Consider the following 25,417-nt stretch of genomic DNA (forward strand, 5'->3'; position numbering starts at 1 on the left):
AATAGACCCTATGCGTTCCATTTTTCTTGCCTTTGGACTCTTCAGCAGCTTGCTGCCTAAGGCCTTCAAGAGAGGGACAGGTTTCTTGTCCCTTACACAGCTCCTCCCTTGAGGGTCCCCCTGGGCCTAAGAGCTCAACCTGATAAGGTTCAAGCTCCAAAGGCTCAGTTCCCTCAGAGGGCAGAACTTCTTCCTGAGAAGAGAGGTTCCCTTTCTTTTGCTGTGTTGCAGTTGGTTTCCCAACTGACTTTCCTGTTCTCTTGGTAGGGTGGGCCATTCTTCCAGACTCCAGCTCTACTTGTTCACCCTGTGCCTTGCATTGTGCTCTTGTTTTCACACACACCAGTTCAGGGATACCCAGCATTGCTGCATGGGTTTTTAGTTCTACCTCAGCCCATGCTGAGGACTCCAGGTCATTTCCAAGCAGACAGTCCACTGGGATATTTGAGGAGACCACCACCTGTTTCAGGCCATTGACCCCTCCCCATTCTAAAGTAACCATTGCCATGGGATGTACTTTTCTCTGATTGTCAGCGTTGGTGACTGTGTAAGTTTTTCCAGTCAGGTATTGGCCAGGGGAAACCAGTTTCTCTGTCACCATGGTGACACTGGCACCTGTATCCCTCAGGCCCTCTATTCTAGTCCCATTAATTAAGAGTTGCTGTCTGTATTTTTGCATGTTAGGCGGCCAGACAGCTAGTGTGGCTAAATCCACCCCACCCTCAGAAACTAGAGTAGCTTCAGTGTGGACCCTGATTTGCTCTGGGCACACTGTTGATCCCACTTGGAGACTAGCCATACCAGTGTTACCTGGATGGGAGTTTGGAGTGGAACCTTTCTTGGGACAGGCCTTGTCTCCAGTTTGGTGTCCATGCTGTTTACAGCTATGACACCAGGCCTTTTTGGGATCAAAGTTTTTACCCTTGTACCCATTGTTTTGTGAAGAGGCTCTGGGCCCACCCTCCTGTGCAGGTTTTTGGGGGCCTGTAGAAGACTCTTGACTATTTTTAGTTTTGGTTGTCTCATCACCCTTCCCCTGGGGAGTCTTTGTGACCCCTTTCTTTTGGTCACCCCCTGTTGAAGTCTTGGACACCCTTGTCTTGACCCAATGGTCCGCCTTCTTTCCCAATTCTTGGGGAGAAATTGGTCCTAGGTCTACCAGATGCTGATGCAGTTTATCATTGAAACAATTACTTAACAGGTGTTCTTTCACAAATAAATTGTACAGCCCATCATAATTACTTACACCACTGCCTTGAATCCAACCATCTAGTGTTTTCACTGAGTAGTCAACAAAGTCAACCCAGGTCTGGCTCGAGGATTTTTGAGCCCCCCTGAACCTAATCCTGTACTCCTCAGTGGAGAATCCAAAGCCCTCAATCAGGGTACCCTTCATGAGGTCATAAGATTCTGCATCTTGTCCAAGGAGTGTGAGGAGTCTATCCCTACACTTTCCTGTGAACATTTCCCAAAGGAGAGCACCCCAGTGAGATCTGTTCACTTTTCTGGTTACACAAGCCCTCTCAAAAGCTGTGAACCATTTGGTGATGTCATCACCATCTTCATATTTAGTTACAATCCCTTTAGGGATTTTCAACATGTCAGGAGAATCTCTGACCCTATTTATGTTGCTGCCACCATTGATGGGTCCTAGGCCCATCTCTTGTCTTTCCCTCTCTATGGCTAGGATCTGTCTTTCCAAAGCCAATCTTTTGGCCATCCTGGCTAACTGGATGTCCTCTTCACTGGGGTTATCCTCAGTGATTTCAGAGGTGTTGGTCTCTCCTGTGAGGGAACCAGCATCTCTGACTATTATTTTTGGAGTCAGGGTTTGAGGGACCCTGTTCTCCCTAGATAGGACTGGTAGGGGGGAATTGTCCTCCAAGTCACTATCCTCTTCCTCTGAGTTGCCACCCTCAGAGGGGTTGGCCTTTTCAAACTCTGCCAAAAGCCCCTGGAGCTGTATTTTGGTAGGTTTGGGGCCCATTGTTATTTTCTTTATTTTACAGAGTGACCTTAGCTCCCTCATCTTAAGATGGAGGTAAGGTGTGGTGTCGAGTTCCACCACAGTCACATCTGTGCTAGACATTTTGCTTCTAAAAGTTGGAATACTTTTTAAGAATCTACAACTGGTTCTAGAATCTAATTCAAACTTTTACAAACTTTTAAACTCTAAAAGAAATGCTAAACAGGATCTAACACAAGGCCCTAGCAGGTCTTTTAAGAATTTAGAAAACTTTTCAAATTGCAAAAATCAATTTCTAATGACAATTTTGGAATTTGTCGTGTGATCAGGTATTGGCTGAGTAGTCCAGCAAATGCAAAGTCTTGTACCCCACCGCTGATCCACCAATGTAGGAAGTTGGCTCTGTATGTGCTATTTCAAAGTAAGGAATAGCATGCACAGAGTCCAAGGGTTCCCCTTAGAGGTAAAATAGTGGTAAAAATAGATAATACTAATGCTCTATTTTGTGGTAGTGTGGTCGAGCAGTAGGCTTATCCAAGGAGTAGTGTTAAGCATTTGTTGTACATACACATAGACAATAAATGAGGTACACACACTCAGAGACAAATCCAGCCAATAGGTTTTTATATAGAAAAATATCTTTTCTTAGTTTATTTTAAGAACCACAGGTTCAAATTCTACATGTAATATCTCATTCGAAAGGTATTGCAGGTAAGTACTTTAGGAACTTCAAATCATCAAAATTGCATGTATACTTTTCAAGTTATTCACAAATAGCTGTTTTAAAAGTGGACACTTAGTGCAATTTTCACAGTTCCTAGGGGAGGTAAGTATTTGCTAGGTTAACCAGGTAAGTAAGACACTTACAGGGCTTAGTTCTTGGTACAAGGTAGCCCACCGTTGGGGGTTCAGAGCAACCCCAAAGTCACCACACCAGCAGCTCAGGGCCGGTCAGGTGCAGAGTTCAAAGTGGTGCCCAAAACACATAGGTTAGAATGGAGAGAAGGGGGTGCCCCGGTTCCGGTCTGCTTGCAGGTAAGTACCCGCGTCTTCGGAGGGCAGACCAGGGGGGGTTTGTAGGGCACCGGGGGGGACACAAGTCCACACAGAAATTTCACCCTCAGCAGCGCGGGGGCGGCCGGGTGCAGTGTAGAAACAAGCGTCGGGTTTTCAATGTTAGTCTATGAGAGATCTCGGGATCTCTTCAGCGCTGTAGGCAGGCAAGGGGGGGATTCCTCGGGGAAACCTCCACTTGGGCAAGGGAGAGGGACTCCTGGGGGTCACTTCTCCAGTGAAAGTCCGGTCCTTCAGGTCCTGAGGGCTGCGGGTGCAGGGTCTCTCCCAGGCGTCGGGACTTTAGGTTCAAAGAGTCGCGGTCAGGGGAAGCCTCGGGATTCCCTCTGCAGGCGGCGCTGTGGGGGCTCAGGGGGGACAGGTTTTGGTACTCACAGTATCAGAGTAGTCCTGGGGTCCCTCCTGAGGTGTCGGATCTCCACCAGCCGAGTCGGGGTCGCCGGGTGCAGTGTTGCAAGTCTCACGCTTCTTGCGGGGAGCTTGCAGGGTTCTTTAAAGTTGCTGGAAACAAAGTTGCAGCTTTTCTTGGAGCAGGTCCGCTGTCCTCGGGAGTTTCTTGTCTTTTCGAAGCAGGGGCAGTCCTCAGAGGATGTCGAGGTCGCTGGTCCCTTTGGAAGGCGTCGCTGGAGCAGGATCTTTGGAAGGCAGGAGACAGGCCGGTGAGTTTCTGGAGCCAAGGCAGTTGTCGTCTTCTGGTCTTCCGCTGCAGGGGTTTTCAGCTAGGCAGTCCTTCTTCTTGTAGTTGCAGGAATCTAATTTTCTAGGGTTCAGGGTAGCCCTTAAATACTAAATTTAAGGGCGTGTTTAGGTCTGGGGGGTTAGTAGCCAATGGCTACTAGCCCTGAGGGTGGGTACACCCTCTTTGTGCCTCCTCCCAAGGGGAGGGGGTCACAATCCTAACCCTATTGGGGGAATCCTCCATCTGCAAGATGGAGGATTTCTAAAAGTCAGAGTCACCTCAGCTCAGGACACCTTAGGGGCTGTCCTGACTGGCCAGTGGCTCCTCCTTGTTTTTCTCATTATTTTCTCCGGCCTTGCCGCCAAAAGTGGGGCCTGGCCGGAGGGGGCGGGCAACTCCACTAGCTGGAGTGTCCTGCTGGGTTGGCACAAAGGAGGTGAGCCTTTGAGGCTCACCGCCAGGTGTGACAATTCCTGCCTGGGAGAGGTGTTAGCATCTCCACCCAGTGCAGGCTTTGTTACTGGCCTCAGAGTGACAAAGGCACTCTCCCCATGGGGCCAGCAACATGTCTCGGTTTGTGGCAGGCTGCTAAAACTAGTCAGCCTACACAGATAGTCGGTCAAGTTTCAGGGGGCACCTCTAAGGTGCCCTCTGTGGTGTATTTTACAATAAAATGTACACTGGCATCAGTGTGCATTTATTGTGCTGAGAAGTTTGATACCAAACTTCCCAGTTTTCAGTGTAGCCATTATGGTGCTGTGGAGTTCGTGTTTGACAGACTCCCAGACCATATACTCTTATGGCTACCCTGCACTTACAATGTCTAAGGTTTTGTTTAGACACTGTAGGGGTACCATGCTCATGCACTGGTACCCTCACCTATGGTATAGTGCACCCTGCCTTAGGGCTGTAAGGCCTGCTAGAGGGGTGTCTTACCTATACTGCATAGGCAGTGAGAGGCTGGCATGGCACCCTGAGGGGAGTGCCATGTCGACTTACTCGTTTTGTCCTCACTATCACACACAAGCTGGCAAGCAGTGTGTCTGTGCTGAGTGAGAGGTCTCCAGGGTGGCATAAGACATGCTGCAGCCCTTAGAGACCTTCCTTGGCATCAGGGCCCTTGGTACTAGAAGTACCAGTTACAAGGGACTTATCTGGATGCCAGGGTCTGCCAATTGTGGATACAAAAGTACAGGTTAGGGAAAGAACACTGGTGCTGGGGCCTGGTTAGCAGGCCTCAGCACACTTTCAATTGTAAACATAGCATCAGCAAAGGCAAAAAGTCAGGGGGCAACCATGCCAAGGAGGCATTTCCTTACATATGGGTTATCCCAATCTTGCTCCACATGGTCCTCATTTAGGTCAACATGAAATCTATTTAGTTAGTTCTTTTGGGAATCTATTGTGTGAAAATATGCAACAACTTTAGCTACCACAGGGACGGTCATGCTTCTCAAACTGCTTCCAATCTTCCTGCATGATACACAACCGTAGGATATACCAGTTACCATAAGTCAGACAACCTGAGGAACTAACAAGGCCTTTCTAAAGGTCCTCCAACCAGTGGCAGGGCCTGATGTCCACACTTTTAACTCTTTTGTCAAGTAAGACACAAGGAGCAAAAGCAACACATTTGAATTCCATATCCAGGACAACAGAATGTATAGAAAACAATCTGTATTTGTTTCAAAGACATAACATCTACCCCAGTCTGGTCTGGGGTGCTTCTCTGTACCTCCACCATTCCCACAAGGGTGCCCCTTCTGATAGAATCCATTACCCTTAGGCTCTTGCCTTTGCAGTCACTTTGGACTATTATTATTTTTTTTTAAGAGATTTGGGGCTAGGATGAGGTACTCATCACCATGGCATTTTGCCACTTGACTACTCTGTTTTGTCTTACCTGGTTCAATACTGGCATTTTAATGGGGTACAATGTAGTTGTGTGGCCTCATTGTGTAATACACTTACCAAACCCTTTAGGGCCAGTAGGTCTTGTTTGTGAAACTCTTAGCTCAACCTTGAGCAGTTGTGGCTCTGCACAGTCCGACTTACATAAAAGAACAAGGGTTAAGCATATACACAGCACCAAAACAATTTCAGAAGGAATACACGAGACACCCAAGAACCCGGACATCAATTTAGAACAAACATTTGCAATGCAATGGGTCTCGCGATTGCTCGAGTTAGGGCGATTAGCGTTGTAAATTCCTAACTGGACTTTGCTTGCCACATAAATTGAAAATGTAAAGTAAAACAGTTGACATAAGCGAGCCGATTCAAAGCGCCACGGCCACCATGAGCATGAAGGAGACAAAAGGAAAAAAGAAGCTCGCAGTTTTACATACCGGCAAAAGTGCCATTATCCACTTAACAGGGTTGATGGCCAAGTCGGTAACAAAACTGCCCCAAGGAGGGACAAACGTAAAGAATTTCCCATGATAAAGGATTTTTAAAAAGGCAAGCCCACAAATGAATGATAGTGATGGGTGTGCGGTGGGCATGGTTAAGAGCCCACAGAGAGATTGCAACAGGCCAGAGCGCTTGTGCTCAACCTAAAAATAAACTATTCTAATGTATTTTTAAACAAGAAAACGAAAAAGTTCCACCAGAGGTTTACAGAGATACAAATTTGTATAAGAGCCTTCTGCCCTCATGGGGAGATGTGTGAATGACTAACAGGAAAGGTAACAGTAGAGGCCTGACACTGGAGGAGGTGTTAGCTCCTCCAGGCAAAAAAACATACAGGGTGTATGCCCAAAAGGCTATCTTCAAAGTGGAAGCTGCCTTTTGAAGGGCAAATGACTAACATGGGAGAGGGACTGCTCTATTGTCTTGGTAGACAGGCTGACACTAGCTAGGGGCAGAGCGGACAAGCCAGCTGGCAAACTATTTTTTCAGTGGGAGTGTAACCCCTAGATGGCCACACGTCCAGGGTAGGTTGCTGAACTCTAGAGACCAAGTGAGGGTCTCTGCCATGATGGACTGGGCAGAATGGTGCATCAAGGTTTAGCCAGATTCCACACTTCGCAGGAAGTGGTCATCAGGAGGGAGAGAACCTGGTAGATTGGCTACCAACCGCATCCTGCCCCTGAGGGCATTTTCTGAGCATTAAGAGGGCACCCCTGACATCCCGAACTCAGATCCTGACTGGACAAAAAACCAAAGAAGGACTGCCCTATTATACCAAGGACCAGGCAAAGGTAGGCTGCACAGCTGCGGACTACACCTGGTGAACCTGGTGGCTAGCAAAGGAGAGGAGACTCTGTCTGCTGTGTCCTGCTAATGGAATAGTAGTCTCGGAGCCCAGCCAAAGCTAAAGACTTCAAGGGTCAGGTGGCTGACCACCTATTTGCAACACAGGGCCACCACAACAGCGGAGTAGCTGCAGTAAGACCCATGTCAACCGCACTGCAGCCACAAAATCCTTCAGCATCCTGTATCCCTTACATCAGGACCACTTACATATGAATCAATCGAAAAAACAGAAAAGTGCCGGGAACTACCCGACGAACAACTCCTCCCTTTGAGGCAACTGTTTCAGAGGACCTCAATGGCCCTCATGACTGGCTCCCTGCAGCGTTGGTCACCTAAAGTAACATTACACACTCATTGATTCTTACCCAAGTTTTTCTTGAAAACGTTTTTAAGTGTCAAGTGTAATTTGCCAAGGCTTGTTTGCGGTTGAGTAAAAAGTGCACATTCACTGTCCCTTGCAAAATCTATATTTCCAGAGCCCTGCTGTTGATCTTTTTCAATTTGATGTCTAAAAATACAGCCTATTTCTATAAATTGGTGTCATATTTCTAAAGTGTGTTGAGTACTTCTCAATTGTTTTGGTGCTGTATAAATGCTTTAAACTTGTTTCTGTGAGTAAGCCTTGCAGTTTAGAGCCATAGCTACCCAGAGTTGAGCTGAAGGTTTGAAAAATGAAACATACTGATCCTAAAGTGGTTGGTAAATATATTACATGGTGAGGTTGCACAACCACACCATATAATACACTCCATTTCCCCACATTGGTGCCTAGTGGTGAGATCTAGAACTTGTGTGTAGCAGTAGCAATACAGGTGTTTAAGTTTTAGACCACCGAGAATCCCCTGAGGTCTTGTGCCTCCCAAGAATTTGTTGAAGTTAACATTCTTCCGTAACTGGAAAAGGAACTGCATGCATTGTAGTGGGGGAAGAAGATGACAAAGAGGAGGATGGCCAGAGTGTCATGGACCAAACCAGTGGGGCTGGGGATGTTGTCTTATGCCTGCTCCACCAGCCACGCCACAAAAGGCCCAAGGGTGGCCTTACGAACTGGCAGCCAGGCATGCTCCATCACCATCCGTAAGTCCATCCAAGAAAGTATATCATCAGTGAACATGGAGGAGCCAGCCATGGTCTTTACTGAAACAAGAATGGCCCTTGAGGAAAGAAGGGCCAGACTGGGCCCAGGGCCCCTGGCCCAGGGAAGATGGTAGCTGCAGAAAAACAACTGAAAGTGCTGACAAGGGATCCCATGAAATCAGGCTGCCAGAAGCGATTGTCACTAGCTATGTCCAGGGGGGTGACAGTAAAGTGGCCAACCTCATATAAGAGATCTCAAGATGAGGAAGGTGGGTACACAACAGTGGGGGAAGACTACTCTGGCAGTTAGTGCCCGTAATTGGTAGGGACAGACTGCTCACACTTGAGGATGTGGTAGCAGAATCCTACCCACATATGAAGGCAGAACTGACTGAGAATTTTGGACTGTCCTCTGAAGAGTATAGGCAGAAGCTGAGGACTAAACAGAAGGGGCCAGCACAGACAAGGGTTGACTTTGTTGACAGTACAGTTAAGGCACTAGATGGCTGGGTTAAGGACAACAAAGTATACACTTGAAAGCCTTTACAAATTTTATTGTCAAGGAGCACATTTTAACAAGTTGTTATTCAGAGAAGCTGAACCAGCATTGGGTGAGTTCATTTGTTTCAGGGTCTCCAAGAAGTCCCTGGAGGTGACCAAAAGAAAGGAGGTCAGGCCCCCTTTAGCGGAAAGGGAGGAGGTAAAGATTAAAAAAGAAAAGAAAAACAGGATAGCCCCCAAACAGTCCCCTAAGGATGCCGGGGGGCAGAGCCACATCCCATTCCTGAGGGGTTGGCAAGTACTGAGGAAAGAAGTAAAGGCTGGGGTATGTTCTGACTAATCAGCCAAGACACAAGAGGGGTGATTCAGTATGCACTACAAAGGCACCCACTGGTGACCAGTTCAAAGGGTTGGCTACTGTAGGAATGGGTTAAGAAGTTACCCCTAGAGATCCCAAAGGTTATACAGAGGCCACCTTAGTGCCCAAGGGTGGGGAGAACATTGACCTTTGGCTCACTGGCCTGCTTGTATGGAAAAAGTACAGACAGAAGCCAAAAAATCAATGGGGTGCAGGTGAAGGCTCTGAGGGATACAGGTTCTAGTGTGACCATGGTAATGGCAAAACTGTTTTCCCAGACCAGATCCTACCACAGCAGGTGAACAACATTGTCAATCCATTAAACAATGAACTAGGTCCCTTGAGCCAAGAGGAGGGGCAGGAAGGATAGCCGCCGAGCTTCCTAGAGTCCACAGTCTCAAAAGGAGCCCAACCCTCAGAGGGAAGGCCTGGTGCCTGAAGATGTGAGTGCTGTAGGTTGCTTGCCAGACCTGGCAAAACTCCAAGGAGCAGGAGGGAACTCCAGAAAGGTTCTGAGTAATGAACAAATGACATTTCCCTACCCTTCAGGTAGCTGTCCAATAGGAACAACAGTTAGCTGTCCAATAGGAACAAGGGGATACTAGTGGTACCAATAAGGTATACTGAGAGGATGGAATTCTATTCAGCAAGTAAAGGGGCCCCAAACCAGCGGCATCCAGAAGACTGGTAGCCCCCCAGCAATATAGAGAGTTTCTCCTTAACCTGGCCCACAAAATCCCCTCAGCTGGGCATCTGGGCAGGCCAAGACCTGGGAAAGGCTGGTCAATCATTTCTACTGGCATCAAGATTGATGTCTGATTGATCCCACCTCACTGCCAAGACGTGGAACACTTTGACTATCCACCTGCGACAGACACAGGGCCTGCTAACCTTCAGGAGAGACACCTCAAGACCTTGCTGTTCGAGCAGTAGCAACACCTCCCCCCTTTCATCACCCCCCCAGACCACCCTCAGTGCCTTGAGACCCTCACAGGTGAGTAGTGTGCTTTACAAATGCTATGATTGATTGATTTAAGATTATGGAGCATTCGCTCTGAAAGGAATGTTGGGAAACACATTTCCACCCACACAATACACAGGATAAAGCATACTGCAGCTGAGAAGTGGGATGCACAGAATGATTAGGAAGCTCAAATAAAAAATAAAAATAAAAAAAAAACACAAAAAAGGAGGAGGAAAGGCATGAGAAGAGACTGCTAAAAGAAAACCATGGAAAACAATGGATTCCCCACCAGCCCTGAATATTAATTACAGTAATTTTCAGGTGGACGTGCATATGTGATTCGGAAAAATACTGTTACTGGCAGAGCAGCAGGACAAAGGGTGACCAAAAACACACTGTATATGTACATACATATACTCTTTATGCCTTGTTTTATTAAAAGGTCCTCACACGTACACCTAACCAAGGATTTGTGCAAATGTTCAACACCCAGAATTTGTCAATGGAAGTAATCATCACCAAATCTTTGCTTACCACAGTAATCTGTGAGATTCAATGTAACAATATGCCAAGCTACACATGACTGAAGAGCCCAATCAAGGAGAAACTGGCCCTTGGGCGATTGTGTTCTTAGAGAGGACCTGGCTTGTCAGTTTGAGCTGGACTGTTACTAGAGGAGCAGGGTCAAGACTGATTTGCTTAAGGCTGGGTCTGATCTGAGGTGGCATGGTGGGAAAAGGACAATGGTTTGGAATGCTACCCGAGCGACTGCCGGTGGTTTAACTTATTGCAAGTATCCTCCCTTTTGTGATTTTGACAACATGCCAATCTGCAGGTATTTTTATACAGTGTAATAGCAATGTAAGCTTAAAGACCTACTGGTCATTATCACAATTAATAAGTTAGGACTACTGCCTTTGTTGCAACTTTTCATAATAAACAATCGGTCCTGTGGCGTCTGAAATAACATTTCCTAACGAACCAATAATGCCTATACCCCTTATCATCCGCTCATCAGCATAACTAACCTAGGCCTACCGTAACATGCATACATGTTCCTACAAAGTAATCATCAGGTATGCAATTATAAAAAATAGAAATAATTACAAAATAACAGTTGACAAAACAATAAACAACCCTTCATAAGAGGGCCTAACAAGAATTCTCACGGAGCAAATCTTGTACACCCACGGTTTTCTCAGAGAGATAAACACCAGACCTATTGCCTAATTATAATAATTGTAGTAATCAATGAGAATCCAAGTAAAGCAATACCGGTCTACAGGTTTTAACACAATGTAATAACAATCCACACTTCAAGGCATACTGGCTTTAACACATTTTCACAATAAATAAGTCAGGCCTCCTGTTTTTCTGACAACTTTCAGAACAAAAAGATCACACCTATAGCATCTGACATAACTCGTCTCATTGACGATTTGTATCCTTTTATATGGGTTTATTGCCAGTACCAACTGGGGCTGCCAAAATTGCATTCAAGCTATCAACCATCAGGCCCCCAGTCATAAAATTAATTTATGTACAAAACTACTGCTGGCATAACAAATCACAACCCTTCTGTAAAGGAGAGAAGCAGAATGATCACACTACAAGGGTTTTTCAGTAGAGGTATCAACACTTAAACCCTTGCCAACTATGCTAATGCGTGAGAGCCATGAAACAAAATACCAGTCTTCTCCGGCCTTCAGCACTATGTGCCTGATTTAGATACTGGCGGATGAGTTACTCCGTCACACCGGTGACTGATATCGCATTCGACAAAATCTAAATCCCATACGATATAATGGGTTTAGATTTTGGCAGACAGGATATTCATTACCGGTGTGACGAAGTAACTTGTCTGCCAATTTCTAAATCAGGCCCAAAGGTACAACAATCCACCCTGGAACTCCTGCAGGAAATAAACGAAATTCATAATAAACTGGCCGAGCCTAATACCTTAGTTGTAAGTTTTTATAATGAAGATATCAGTCCAATGGCATCTGATGTTTTCACAAAGAACCGATCAGGTTATAACCTTCATTACTGGCCCGTCACCATAACCAACTCAAACCTAATGAGTTTTGCATTAAACTTTCCCACATGGCATTCCTTAGGCATATAGTCATAAAACTATTTAAAAACCTCACAAAATCACAGTTGGCAAAACAATATTCACCCCATTCTAAGAGGGTAAACCAGGATTATATAAGGGCAAGTGTTCTATCCACAGGGTTTGACAGAGGAGGAAGTAACGCCCAAGCCCTTGCCTACCACAGTCATCTGTGAGAATACATATAACACAATTACTATCTGCATGCCTTAACGTAGTGTAGCAACAATCCAGCCTTTGAGGCTTATTGGGTATAACATATGATTTTCACAATAAAGGAGGCAGGCTTGCTACATTTGTCATAAATGTTCATAATAACATTAAATCTATGGTCTCTACCCAATCAGGCCTATTGCCTTTGCCTAAACGCCATAAACCTCTCCGGCAGCATAACCTTGCCCACAAGGAAAATCCAACAGGTTTTCATTCATAAAATTTGAAAAATGTTCACATGTAAAATTGGCAAAAAATTATACAACCCTTCCTAGAACTGCATAACAAGATTCACAAAGTGGATAACTACCCAAAAACCTTTGCTTACTGTGGTAATCTGTGAGATTCCACCTATCTACAAACTTTAGCACAGTGTAAAGACAATCCACTCTTGAAGGCATATTCTCTTCACAATCAATAAGGCACGCCTAGTGACTGTCATAACTTCATAATACACCAATCAGACCTACAGCTTTGAACAATGGCTTGTCACATAACTCTGTCCTGCTCTACTGAGCATAAGCTTTCCCTCAAGGCAACAAAACACTATGCAAGCACTCTCTTTCAAAACTGAGACACAGAACACCTGCCCATTCAAACTCTGTGTACCACCATACTTCTTAAAGAGATTCCATTCAAGCAATAGGGTGACTGATTGTAAGGAAATGCCTCCTTGGCATGGTTGCCCCCTGACTTTTTGCCTTTGCTGATGCTATGTTTACAATTGAAAGTGTGCTGAGGCCTGCTAACCAGGCCCCAGCACCAGTGTTCTTTCCCTAACCTGTACTTTTGTATCCACAATTGGCAGACCCTGGCATCCAGATAAGTCCCTTGTAACTGGTACTTCTAGTACCAAGGGCCCTGATGCCAAGGAAGGTCTCTAAGGGCTGCAGCATGTCTTATGCCACCCTGGAGACCTCTCACTCAGCACAGACACACTGCTTGCCAGCTTGTGTGTGCTAGTGAGGACAAAACAAGTAAGTCGACATGGCACTCCCCTCAGGGTGCCATGCCAGCCTCTCACTGCCTATGCAGTATAGGTAAGACACCCCTCTAGCAGGCCTTACAGCCCTAAGGCAGGGTGCACTATACCATAGGTGAGGGTACCAGTGCATGAGCATGGTACCCCTACAGTGTCTAAACAAAACCTTAGACATTGTAAGTGCAGGGTAGCCATAAGAGTATATGGTCTGGGAGTCTGTCAAACACGAACTCCACAGCACCATAATGGCTACACTGAAAACTGGGAAGTTTGGTATCAAACTTCTCAGCACAATAAATGCACACTGATGCCAGTGTACATTTTATTGCAAAATACACCCCAGAGGGCACCTTAGAGGTGCCCCCTGAAACTTAACCGACTGTCTGTGTAGGCTGACTAGTTCCAGCAGCCTGCCACACTAGAGACATGTTGCTGGCCCCATGGGGAGAGTGCCTTTGTCACTCTGAGGCCAGTAACAAAGCCTGCACTGGGTGGAGATGCTAACACCTCCCCCAGGCAGGAGCTGTAACACCTGGCGGTGAGCCTCAAAGGCTCACCCCTTTGTCACAGCCCAGCAGGGCACTCCAGCTTAGTGGAGTTGCCCGCCCCCTCCGGCCACGGCCCCCACTTTTGGCGGCAAGGCTGGAGGGAACAAAGAAAGCAACAAGGAGGAGTCACTGGCCAGTCAGGACAGCCCCTAAGGTGTCCTGAGCTGAGGTGACTCTAACTTTTAGAAATCCTCCATCTTGCAGATGGAGGATTCCCCCAATAGGGTTAGGATTGTGACCCCCTCCCCTTGGGAGGAGGCACAAAGAGGGTGTACCCACCCTCAGGGCTAGTAGCCATTGGCTACTAACCCCCCAGACCTAAACACGCCCTTAAATTTAGTATTTAAGGGCTACCCTGAACCCTAGAAAAGGAGATTCCTGCAACAACAAGAAGAAGGACTGCCCAGCTGAAAACCCCTGCAGAGGAAGACCAGAAGACAACAACTGCCTTGGCTCCAGAAACTCACCGGCCTGTCTCCTGCCTTCCAAAGAACTCTGCTCCAGCGACGCCTTCCAAGGGACCAGCGACCTCTGAGGACTGCCCTGCTTCGAAAAAGACAAGAAACTCCCGAGGACAGCGGACCTGCTCCAAAAAGACTGCAACTTTGTTTCAAGGAGCAGCTTTAAAGACCCTGCAATCTCCCCGCAAGAAGCGTGAGACTTGCAACACTGCACCCGGCGACCCCGACTCGGCTGGTGGAGAACCAACACCTCAGGGAGGACCCCCGGACTACTCTACGACTGTGAGTACCAAAACCTGTCCCCCCTGAGCCCCCACAGCGCCGCCTGCAGAGGGAATCCCGAGGCTTCCCCTGACCGCGACTCTCTGAAACCTAAGTCCCGACGCCTGGAAAAGACCCTGCACCCGCAGCCCCCAGGACCTGAAGGACCGGACTTTCACTGGAGAAGTGACCCCCAGGAGTCCCTCTCCCAAGTGGAGGTTTCCCCGAGGAAGCCCCCCCTTGCCTGCCTAAAGCACTGAAGAGATCCGTTGATCTCTCATAGACTAACATTGCAAACCCGACGCTTGTTTCTACACTGCACCCGGCCGCCCCCGCGCTGCTGAGGGTGAAATTTCTGTGTGGGCTTGTGTCCCCCCCGGTGCCCTACAAAACCCCCCTGGTCTGCCCTCCGAAGACGCGGGTACTTACCTGCAAGCAGACCGGAACCGGGGCACCCCCTTCTCTCCATTCTAGCCTATGCGTTTTGGGCACCACTTTGAACTCTGCACCTGACCGGCCCTGAGCTGCTGGTGTGGTGACTTTGGGGTTGCTCTGAACCCCCAACGGTGGGCTACCTTGGACCAAGAACTGAACCCTGTAAGTGTCTTACTTACCTGGTAAAACTAACAAAAACTTACCTCCCCCAGGAACTGTGAAAATTGCACTGTGTCCACTTTTGAAATAGCTATTTGTCAATAACTTGAAAAGTATACATGCAATTGAAATGATTCAAAGTTCCTAATGTACTTACCTGCAATACATTTCAAACAAGATATTACATGTTAAATTTGAACCTGTGGTTCTTAAAATAAACTAAGAAAAGATATTTTTCTATAACAAAACCTATTGGCTGGATTTGTCTCTGAGTGTGTGTACCTCATTTATTGTCTATGTGTATGTACAACAAATGCTTAACACTGCTCCTTGGATAAGCCTACTGCTCGACCACACTACCACAAAATAGAGCATTAGTATTATCTCTTTTACCACTATTTTACCTCTAAGGGGAACCCTTGGACTCTGTGCATGCTATTCCTTACTTTGAAATAGCACATACAGAGCCAACTTCCTACACTGATGCTCTGGCTCAGTCTCGATACTAGTGACAAGAGAGAAAACGCTCAACTAAGAAAAAGACAACACTGAAATTCTTTCTAATATTAACCAAGCTGAATCTCAAACTTTGCACCCTCAGGAGAGAAAAACATATTCAAACTTATTCTGAATACTGAGATCTCTACTCCATCTACAGATAAAACTGAACTATTTTCTCCAAATAAATTCTATCCACAATAGTTCTCCAAACATAAACTTCCTATCACTTCTCAACAAGCTCTCAATATTGCAATTTCTCATGCTAGTTATTGCATTAGCTCTGTAAGCAATCAAATTAAGGCAAGGATACCCAAAGATTGCTTTGATCCCACTAGACACGGGTCCATCAGCACAAACCTGTCCACTAACACACCTATTTAACCACAAACAGAGGAGAAATCATTAGCACTATCTGTAACAGACTCAATACAAGGTACTGCATATTCTTACCTACAGAAATATATGAACTCAATGAACACAGCTGGGAACATATACAGAGCAGAGTTACAATAGTCAGGTACACCAGGAACATCAATCTTAGCAATCTTAAAGAAAATTAACCCCATGTCACTTTGGATTTGAATAGATAACTACACGAATACCATACAGAATCTGTCAAGCCTTATATAAATAATACACCCACAAAGTCAACTTACATCACTTTAAAAGTACACTGCAAAACAGTTGTAGTGCACAGGATCATATCCTGATTCTCAGTGAACTAGACCTATTAATACTTACAGAAACCTGGCTTATCAGCAGTTCCCAACATTTAATTGACTGTGTGCTTCCGCCAGGATCATCAATCCTTTGCATAGGATGAGAGAACAGGAGATGTGGCATTCATTCACAGGGACTCACTATCATGGAAGATTATCTAGATGCGTAACTTTCAGCACCTGAAATGCGCAGTAACTGAAATCTGCTCAAACCACATAAGACCCATATATCGTCTACAAAGTGACTGAACACAGTCCTGGCCAGGATAACAACTTCCTAGAAGAACTCATGAAATTCATACTATCTGAAATTCGAATTTTATGCCAGCAACATTTTTATTGCCAATGTCAATATTGACTGGCGTGACAACTCCAACACTGGCAACCTCACTGCAGGAGCACAACATGATGCAATACTCAACATTTCCCATTCACACCAGTAACACCAGCATAGGTCTCAACTAATGGTTATGAAAACAGCAATTAAGTAATAATCTGATTTTCAACAGATTCCATTCGAAATGATGAGCACCAAAACAGTGCTCAGAGAACAACTTAAGTGCATGCACATCAAATGCAGGGACCTGAAAAATATCAATGAATGTTCTGTGAGGGAAAAACACCACAAGTCGCTGATAAGGATAAGTTACTTACCTGTAAATCCTAGTTCTCTTCCAGGGGTATCCTCATCAAAGTCATAAACATTGAATATTCTCGCCCTCGTGCGGGGACCCCAAAGCATACATAAAATACACAGATGTAATAGTATGAAATATGCACGAAAAATATATATATTTAGCATTTTTAGTAGACAATTTTCATACCAAACTCATGTATACGTGTGTACAACAGCAATGCAGACTTAATTCATAAACAGGCAAAAATGCTTTATTTCTATGGAGTTTTTTTTTATTTTATTTTTAAACAGTCCCTTTCAAAATTACAATAAGAGAAAAACTTTCCAAAGCCCCACTACTGGGCCCAGGGAAAGAAGCAGTAGCAACATCAGCGAAAAAAGAGAAAAAAAACTAAATTGAAAACAATGGAGCATTATTAGCCAATAGGCTGCATGCAGGTTAACACAGGAGAACCATAAAATTCTGGCACCCTGCCTTTAAGACCCTGAGCACCTCCAGTGTCCCACCATGCCTCAGGGGTGAAGGAGAGGTGACAGTTGGTTCACAGTTAGGTCAGTTCTTTTTTATGTGACAACGTATCCAACAGATTAGGGAGATAGTCTGTCCTGCACTTCTAGGAGACTTGCGTCCGGAGAGGAGGGTGGGTTGTTTATGACTTTGATGAGGATACCCCTGGAAGAGAACTAGGATTTACAGGTAAGTAACTTATCCTTCTCTTCCAGGGGATCCTCATCAACAGTCAAACATTGAATAGATTAGCAAGCCCATCCCCTATCTCTGCAGACTGTCCAATAGAAGCGCAGGAAAAGATACACTACGCAAACAAATTTCTCAGAGACGCTTGCCCAACTTGAGCGTCCGCTCTGGCATCTGAGTCCAAACAGTAATGCCTAGTAAATGTATGTACAGACTTCCATGTAGCAGCCTTTCAGATTTCAGAGATTGGAACATTATGAAGGAGGGCAGCAGTGGCCGCTTTTCCTCTTGTCAAATGAGCCTTAGGCCTAGCTAATAACTGTTTGTTAGCCAAATGATATGCAGTAACAATGCATGAAACTATCCATCTAGATATTGTTAGTTTCGAGGCTGCATCGTCTGTTCTCATATGACCGTAATTTACAAATAGGTGGTGAGATCGTCTAATACATTTGGTCTTATCCAAGTAAAATTTTAGCACTCTTTTCAAATCCAGAGAGTGTAAAGCTTTTTCCGCCGGAGTATCCGGATTGGGGAAAAAAGGTGGTAGTGAAATAGTCTGATTAATGTGAAAATCCGACACCACCTTCGGTAAGAATGATGGATGAGTTCGTAGAACCACTCTATTTTCATGGAAAACCGTGTACGGTTCCTTGGAGGACAAAGCCTGAATTTCACTGACCCTCCTCGCTGAAGTAATGGCTACGAGGAAAGCTGTCTTCCACATAAGGTGTTGCAAAGAAGCTTTGTGGATAGGTTCGAAAGGAGGGCCCATGAGTCTAGATAATACTATGTTTAGTTCCCATGGAGGAGAGGGTTTTCGAATGGGTGGAAAAACCTTCTTCAAACCTTCTAAGAAATCCTTGACTACTGGTCTTGTAAAAAAGGATTCCTGAGAAGATGACTTACGATAGGCTGTAATGGCAGATAAATGTACCTTAATAGATGACACTTGCAGACCCGATTTCGCCAGATGGAGCAGGTAAGACAGTATGACCTCCTCCTGAGCCAGTATAGGATTCTGACCTTGCTGACAACAGCATAGGTAGAACCTCTTCCACTTCAACGCGTAAGAACGCTGCGTGGAAGGTCGTCTGGACTCCTTTAAGATGTTCATGCACTCCTGCGAGAGCCCTAGATGCCCATACTGCAGGAATTCAGGAGCCATGCCGTCAAGCTCAGAGAGGGAAGGTTGGGATGAAGTATCCTGCCTCCCAGCCTGCAAAGGAGATCCGGTCTGCACGGCAGCCTCCTGTGCGGTTGTTCTGATAGGCTGAGGAGATCCGTGTACCAGAACTGACGAGGCCATTGCGGGGCTATGAGAATCATTCTGGTGCTGGTATGAGGGGAATCGGTGGAAAGGCGTAGAGAAATATCCCTGACCAGTCGATCAACAGGGCATTCCCTCGAGACCCCGGACGGTAGAACCTGGACGCGAAGTCTGGGCATTTCTTGTTTACCTCGTCTGCGAAGAGATCTAACTGAGGCCGACCCCATTGAACGAAGATGTCTTCGACGACCTCGTCGTGAAGAACCCAATCGTGGGCGTCCTCGAGGGTTCTGCTTAGGAAGTCCGCCTCCACGTTTTGCTGCCCTGGGAGGTGAATTGCTGTAAGAGACATTCCCTTCGCTAAGAGCCAATGCCAAATGGCCTGAGACTCCAGAGACGGGGGCAGGGATCTCGTTCCTCCTTGTTTGTTCAGATAGTACATTGTCGTTGTATTGTCCGTTTGTACTAGGAGAGATTTCCCCTGAATCGATGGAGCAAAAGACTTGAGAGCCAGATGAACTGCTCTGAGCTCCAGCAGGTTGATGTGGTACGCTCTTTCTTTGTTGGACCACAGACCTTGAGCTTGAAGGGAACCTAGATGAGCTCCCCAGCCCTGAAGCGACGCATCCGTTACCAGAGTGTCGGACGGGATCGGCTGATGAAAAGGAACTCCTACTGACAGGTGATGCCTGTGCATCCACCATTGTAACGATTGTCGTGCTCCTATCGGAAGAAGCATTCTGTCTTCCCAGTGGCCTGTGTGCTGGTTCCAGTTGTTCTCCAGAGCCTCTTGAAGAGGCCTCATATGCAATCTGGCATTCGGGACAATGAAAATGCAAGAGGCCATGGAGCCCAACAGAGATGTCACCTGACGGGCAGTAGGTGCGTGGGAACTCAGGTCTTGACACTTCCTCCTTATTGATAACAGTTGTTCCTCCGAAGGATACACTCTTTCGAGCTCTGTATTCAGTATTGCTCCCAGGTAGTGGAGGGTTTGTGTTGGGATGAGGGTGGACTTTTGGTAGTTGACTTGTAGACCTAGAGATCGGAAAACACTGAGCACAATGTCCAGATGGTTTTTCGCCTGCTCCGGAGAGGAGGTTTTCAGTAGCCAGTCGTCTAGGTACGGATAAATAAAGATTTTCTGCTTCCTTAAATGCGCCGCTACCGTTGTTACACATTTGGAGAAAACGCGAGGGGCAGATTTTAGGCCGAAAGGAAGCACCTTGAACGGATAGTGTTGGAAGGCTATCAGGAATCGTAGGAATTTCCGATGTTTGGGAATGATCGGGATATGAAAATACGCGTCTTGCAGATCTATGGAGCACATCTAGTCTCCTCGATGCAGTTGAGGGAAAATCTGGTGGAGAGCCAGCATCCTGAACTTTTGCTTCTTTATGTACTTGTTCAGCAGCCTCAAGTCTAGGATCGGTCTGAAAACTCCTTCCCGACCCTTCTTTGCTACTAGAAAATAGCAGGAGTACACCCCTCTCCCTCTGTGTGCGGCTGGAACCTTTTCTATTGCTTTTTTCTGTAACAGAGCATGAGCCTCTTTGCGTAATAAGCTCATGTGAGCCGGATTGCATTTGGTTGATGGCAAGTGAGGAGGAGGTTGTCGGAAAAGAAGAGAGAGTACCCATTCTCTACAATGTTCAGCACCCAACAGTCTTTTGTTATGCCACGCCACTCGTGAATGAACGCTGTGATACTTCCCCCAACCGGAGTGGTGCACGGTATTAAGGGAAGCGAATCCTCATTGCTTTTCAGGAGATTTGGGGGTAGACTGCTGAGGTCTGCTTGACCTTCGGTCTCTTGTGGCTTTACGAGACTGGAAGAGTGGACGCCCTTGTTTCTGGTGTGGCCTCTGGGACCAATGAGGGGTTTGAACCCTCTGTTGGAATGGGCACCTGTAGTAAGGCCTATATCTTCGCCTTAAGTCCTTCCTTTTCTCGAGGCCCACTGCCCTCATGGTGTCCACCTCCGCCTTCATACGCGCCATCTCCTCATCTGTGTGGGTTCCAAAAAGCGAGTTTCCGTTAAACGGAAGGTTTAGGATACGCTTCTGCGCTTCCTGCTTCAATCCTGTGAGTCTTAGCCAGGAAGACCTTCTCGCACAAACCCCATGCGCGTAACCATGTGCTGCTAAGTCTGCACCATCTGCTACCGCACTGATGACCTGATTGGAAACCAGACTTCCCTCCTGAAGGATCTCCTGAAAATCCTGCCTGTCCTCTCTAGGCAGCTATTCTGTAAACCTGCTCAGTGAGTCCCAGAGTGACCGATCGTATCTGCCTAGGAGTGCGGAGGCGCTGGAGACCTTCATCATGGAAGCCGTCGTGCCACACATCTTCCTCCCCAGAGAGTCCAGGTGTCTACTCTCCTTGTCCGGTGGAACCGTGGAGGATGATGCCACTGAGTGCGTCTTCCGGGCTGCGGCCAATATGACTGAGTCTGGCTGTGGATCAGTCCTGAGAAACAAAGGATCTTGATCAGGTGCCTTGTATTTCTTTAAGATCCTATTAGGAGCTGATCGGAGGTTGGCTGGTGCTATAAAGGTGTCCATGGTTGGTTGTAGAAGACCAGGCACCAGCGGTAACAATTTCTTTGAAACCGCCCTGTGTTGCAGGGTTTCAAAGATTACGGATGAGGAGGTTGAAGGCTCCGGGACCTCAATATTCAGCTTCTGTGCTCCCCTGAGAAGCACCTTGTTAAAAGTTGTGATGTCGTCCACCGGGGAAACTCTAGCTGGTGGAGAATCCGTCGGGGAGTACCCTTTTACTGAAGACCCCGACGATGTGGACCAAGAAGGAGACCTTCTGTGACGGCGTGATATTGATCTGGATCTTCTCTGGGAGCGTGACCTGCTCCGAGATCTTGTTGCAGCGCGCCGAGGCCTAGTGGCAGACTGGCGAGACGCAGAACGAGCCCGTTCTGCCCGCGCTGTTGGCGATGGGGTCCTCGGGAGAGAAGCCGAAGGTGAGTACATTCTCGAGTATTGCGAGTCTGGAGAAGCAGTCGTTTTATTAAGACTCTCCAACCACCTTGGCGATAAGTTGATGGGCGAGATGTGCCCAGACGATGCGACTCTCGACCGCCCAGGCGAACCACTCCTTATGGAGACCACTGGACTTGTTGGAGTGTTCTTATCAGCCGGCGGTAGCCGACGCTCTTCTCCTTGTGAGATAGGCAACACTTGTGTCGACGTCGAAAGTTGCAACGACGTCGAAGGGAGTACCACGGACTGTTCTGGTCTCGACATCGAGTGCCTCGACGGTGACCGGTGGTCCCTTGACCGCGACCTGCTCCACGTCGTGTGCCTCGCCGTCGAATGGTGGGCCGCCGCCGACGGATGTCTTTGCTCTCGCCGTTGAGGCGATCTCAACGTAGTCTTCCGTGCTGTCGAGGGGTGCGAGGCCTTCGACGGCGAATGAGCACGGCGGTGCTGGCTCGACGTCGATCGGCGGGTTGCCGTCGACGGAGATCTGCCCTTATGAAGGCTATGTACCTTCGACGTCGTATCCCTCGACGTCGGTCGGGTCGCCGTTGACGGCGATCTAGGACGATGTGACGGTGGCAGCGATGACGTCGACGGGGAACAAACAGGCACCTTCCTACCAACTGACGTCGATCTAGCCTGTCTCTCCTGAGAATGGCTTGTTGGCTGCCTGGGAAGCGAAGAGGATGATGTCTTCTGTCTCTCATGAAGACCATGAAATCTGATCTTCTCCCTGTCCTTCAGAGTTCTTTTTGACATGTTCTTGCAGTGTCTGCAAGTGTCAGGGCAGTGACTCTGAGGTAAACACACAATGCAGAGAGAGTGTGGATCAGACTGGGCCGCCTTCTTCCCACAGGAAGGGCACTTCACAAAAAGAGAAGGCATTTTCCAGTCAGGAAAAAATCCCTTGACTCAGACAAAGGTGTGAAATGTCGAGTGAAGGTAGAAATAACGCTGTTTTTAAATATTTTCCTGAGAAAAACTCAGAAAAAACTGAGAGCTCAATGCTCCAGCATCCTCTCAGAAGAAGCCGGAAAACAGAACTGACCTAACTGTGAACCAACTGTCACCTCTCTTTCACCCCTGAAGCATGGTGGGATACTGGAGGTGCTCAGGGTCTTAAAGGCAGGGTGCCAGAATTTTATGGTTCTCCTGTGTTAACCTGCATGCAGCCTATTGGCTAATAATGCTCCATTGTTTTCAATTTAGTTTTTTTTCTCTTTTTTCACTGATGTTGCTACTGCTTCTTTCCCTGGGCCCAGTATTGGGGCTTTGGAAAGTTTTTCTCTTATTGTAATTTTGAAAGGGACTGTTTAAAAAAAAAAAAAAAACTCCATAGAAATAAAGCATTTTAGCCTGTTTATGAATATAGTCTGCATTGCTGTTGTACACACGTATACATGAGTTTGGTATGAAAATTGTCTACTAAAAATGCTATATATATTTTTTTCATGCATATTTCATACTTTTACAAGTGTGTATTTTATGTATGCTCCGGGGTCCCCGCACGAGGGCGGGAATATTCAATGTTTATGACTTTGATGAGGATACCCTGGAAGAGAACTGACCATCCAATCCAGGAAAAATCATACAAATGTTACTGTAGGTCGAGTAACTTAAATAATCTACTCGACCTAACTGTAATGTACTTGACCCATAAACGGGTCTCGAATTGTTTGATCCTAGGCAAATAGTTTACAGAGTCACCTTTTTCTTCATTCTCACATATGATTACACCTTCAAATATGTGAGCTCAGCATTTCTGCAGTACAAAAAGAAACTCTTTTATTTGATTAAGTAGACTAAAGTTTGCTGCATGCATCACAAGATCTAGCCCACATAAAGGGGACACATGAACCATAACTTCTTTTAGTTTACTAAGAGCATTGGCATCAGAGCAGGAGTGTTTCTCAGTTTGTTTAAAAACTCAATTTTAATAAATATGTTACTAAACCCTGATGCGGTAACTATACACAGTAGATTTCCAATAAATGTCCAAAAACATCTCCACTGACTTGCAGCTTTACTGATAAAACTATATAGTCATTTAACAATTTGTGAAAATTGGATTTCAGAAAACATATCCTTTGCACAGCAACATGTAAAGTATTCTGATTTGTTTTCATTCTATTAAAATATGTTTTTCATCACACAGAAATATAAAAAATGGGCTTTCACAACTCCTGAAATATATTTTGAAAGTTTGCACAGTTGACTAAGTCATTTAAATGTTGTGTGTTACGAAAAACCTGACACACTATATAGTTTTATTTTACTTTCTAAACAGCAGGTCACACAGTTCACCTTACAAAGTCCTGGGACTCTGCAGTCAAGGAAAATTAATTGTAAGATAAACTGACTTTTTACCTCTGTCTGTAAACACAGAGCAAATGTGACATAAGAACAAGATTTAAAGGCATATTTCTTTGCCCCTCCACTTTTCAACTGAACCGAACACCTGATCTTTGTCAACTCGCCAGAAGGGGCGAGTAAGTCCTAAAAGTTGCTCGACCATAGCGAGTGGCCGAGTAGATTTTTCTAAAGAACTGAGTCAAGAAACAACTTGGTGAAGGTACTGGTAAACAACTGATAAACAAAAAAAAAAAAAAAACAAGTTCAAGTTCTATTGTTTCTCTCCCTAAAAACATCAAGAAAATTATACAAAAAGTAATTCTTAATGGCCGAAGCTTTTTATTTCCAAAACGACCTGACTGAAGCAACAAGCCAAAGACACTAGTGAACATGAGCAATAAAGTACCCAGACTTCCTCAAAGCCCTCCTCCAGATACCTCCGGCAAGAAATGTAAACTAGTTCTTTTATCAAAAAAAAAAAAAACAGGAAGTAAGGGATCATTAAGTATAGTCACAACAGAGTGACCAACTGTTTTTGTCTTCATATGAGAGAGCTCTATAAAAAAGAAAAAAAAAGTCCCTATCCCTTGCTCAACCCCCATCCATACCCTGAAGAATCTGTTGTTGTGGCGGGTACCTTTGGTAAGTGAAAACAACCTCGATGAAGGTGAATTGATTTCTCGCTTCACCAAAGCAGGTCTCAGATTTTTGATGCAGACATGGAAATTCTGCACAATTGGCACTGTCTTGATTCCAGGAATCTGAAAGCTGCATCTGAATGTCCCTGCAGTGTAAGTGATTCATTGGAGTCTCTAGGTTACAAAATCAACGAGCTTTAGCAATCCACAGAGGTAGTGGGCTGATATTTGCTGTCTCTTTTGGAAATAGCAGAGTGTTGGATTCACAAGAATATGTTTCTCTGAAAGAGAAAGTACATACTCAGACAAGTGTCTAGCACTACACCAATAAAGTGAGGTCTCTGAGATTATTGCATACTGACAGACAAGCCCACATTGAAAAGTGTAACTAGGATGAGTAATCACTTTTCAATGAGGTGTATTAGTGGTCAGTCGATTGACATTACAGGCTGCCACTACCAACATGACTTTGGTGACTACTCTTGGAGCGGAGGGCAGGCCACAAATAGAGAACCCCCACACAGATTGAAAACAATTCCACTTCAAATCAAATGTACTT

At 46.0% G+C, this 25,417-nt stretch overlaps 1 protein-coding gene across 3 annotated transcripts in view; it reads right to left on the minus strand.

The window, feature by feature from the left end:
• KDM2A (lysine demethylase 2A) overlaps positions 1-25,417 on the minus strand; it is a 448,889-nt gene that overhangs the window by 195,491 nt on the left and 227,981 nt on the right. The gene's annotated exons all lie outside the window — the stretch shown is intronic.

The sequence above is a fragment of the Pleurodeles waltl genome, chromosome 4_2 (genome assembly GCF_031143425.1).
Source record: "Pleurodeles waltl isolate 20211129_DDA chromosome 4_2, aPleWal1.hap1.20221129, whole genome shotgun sequence".
Classification (NCBI taxonomy): domain Eukaryota; kingdom Metazoa; phylum Chordata; class Amphibia; order Caudata; family Salamandridae; genus Pleurodeles; species Pleurodeles waltl.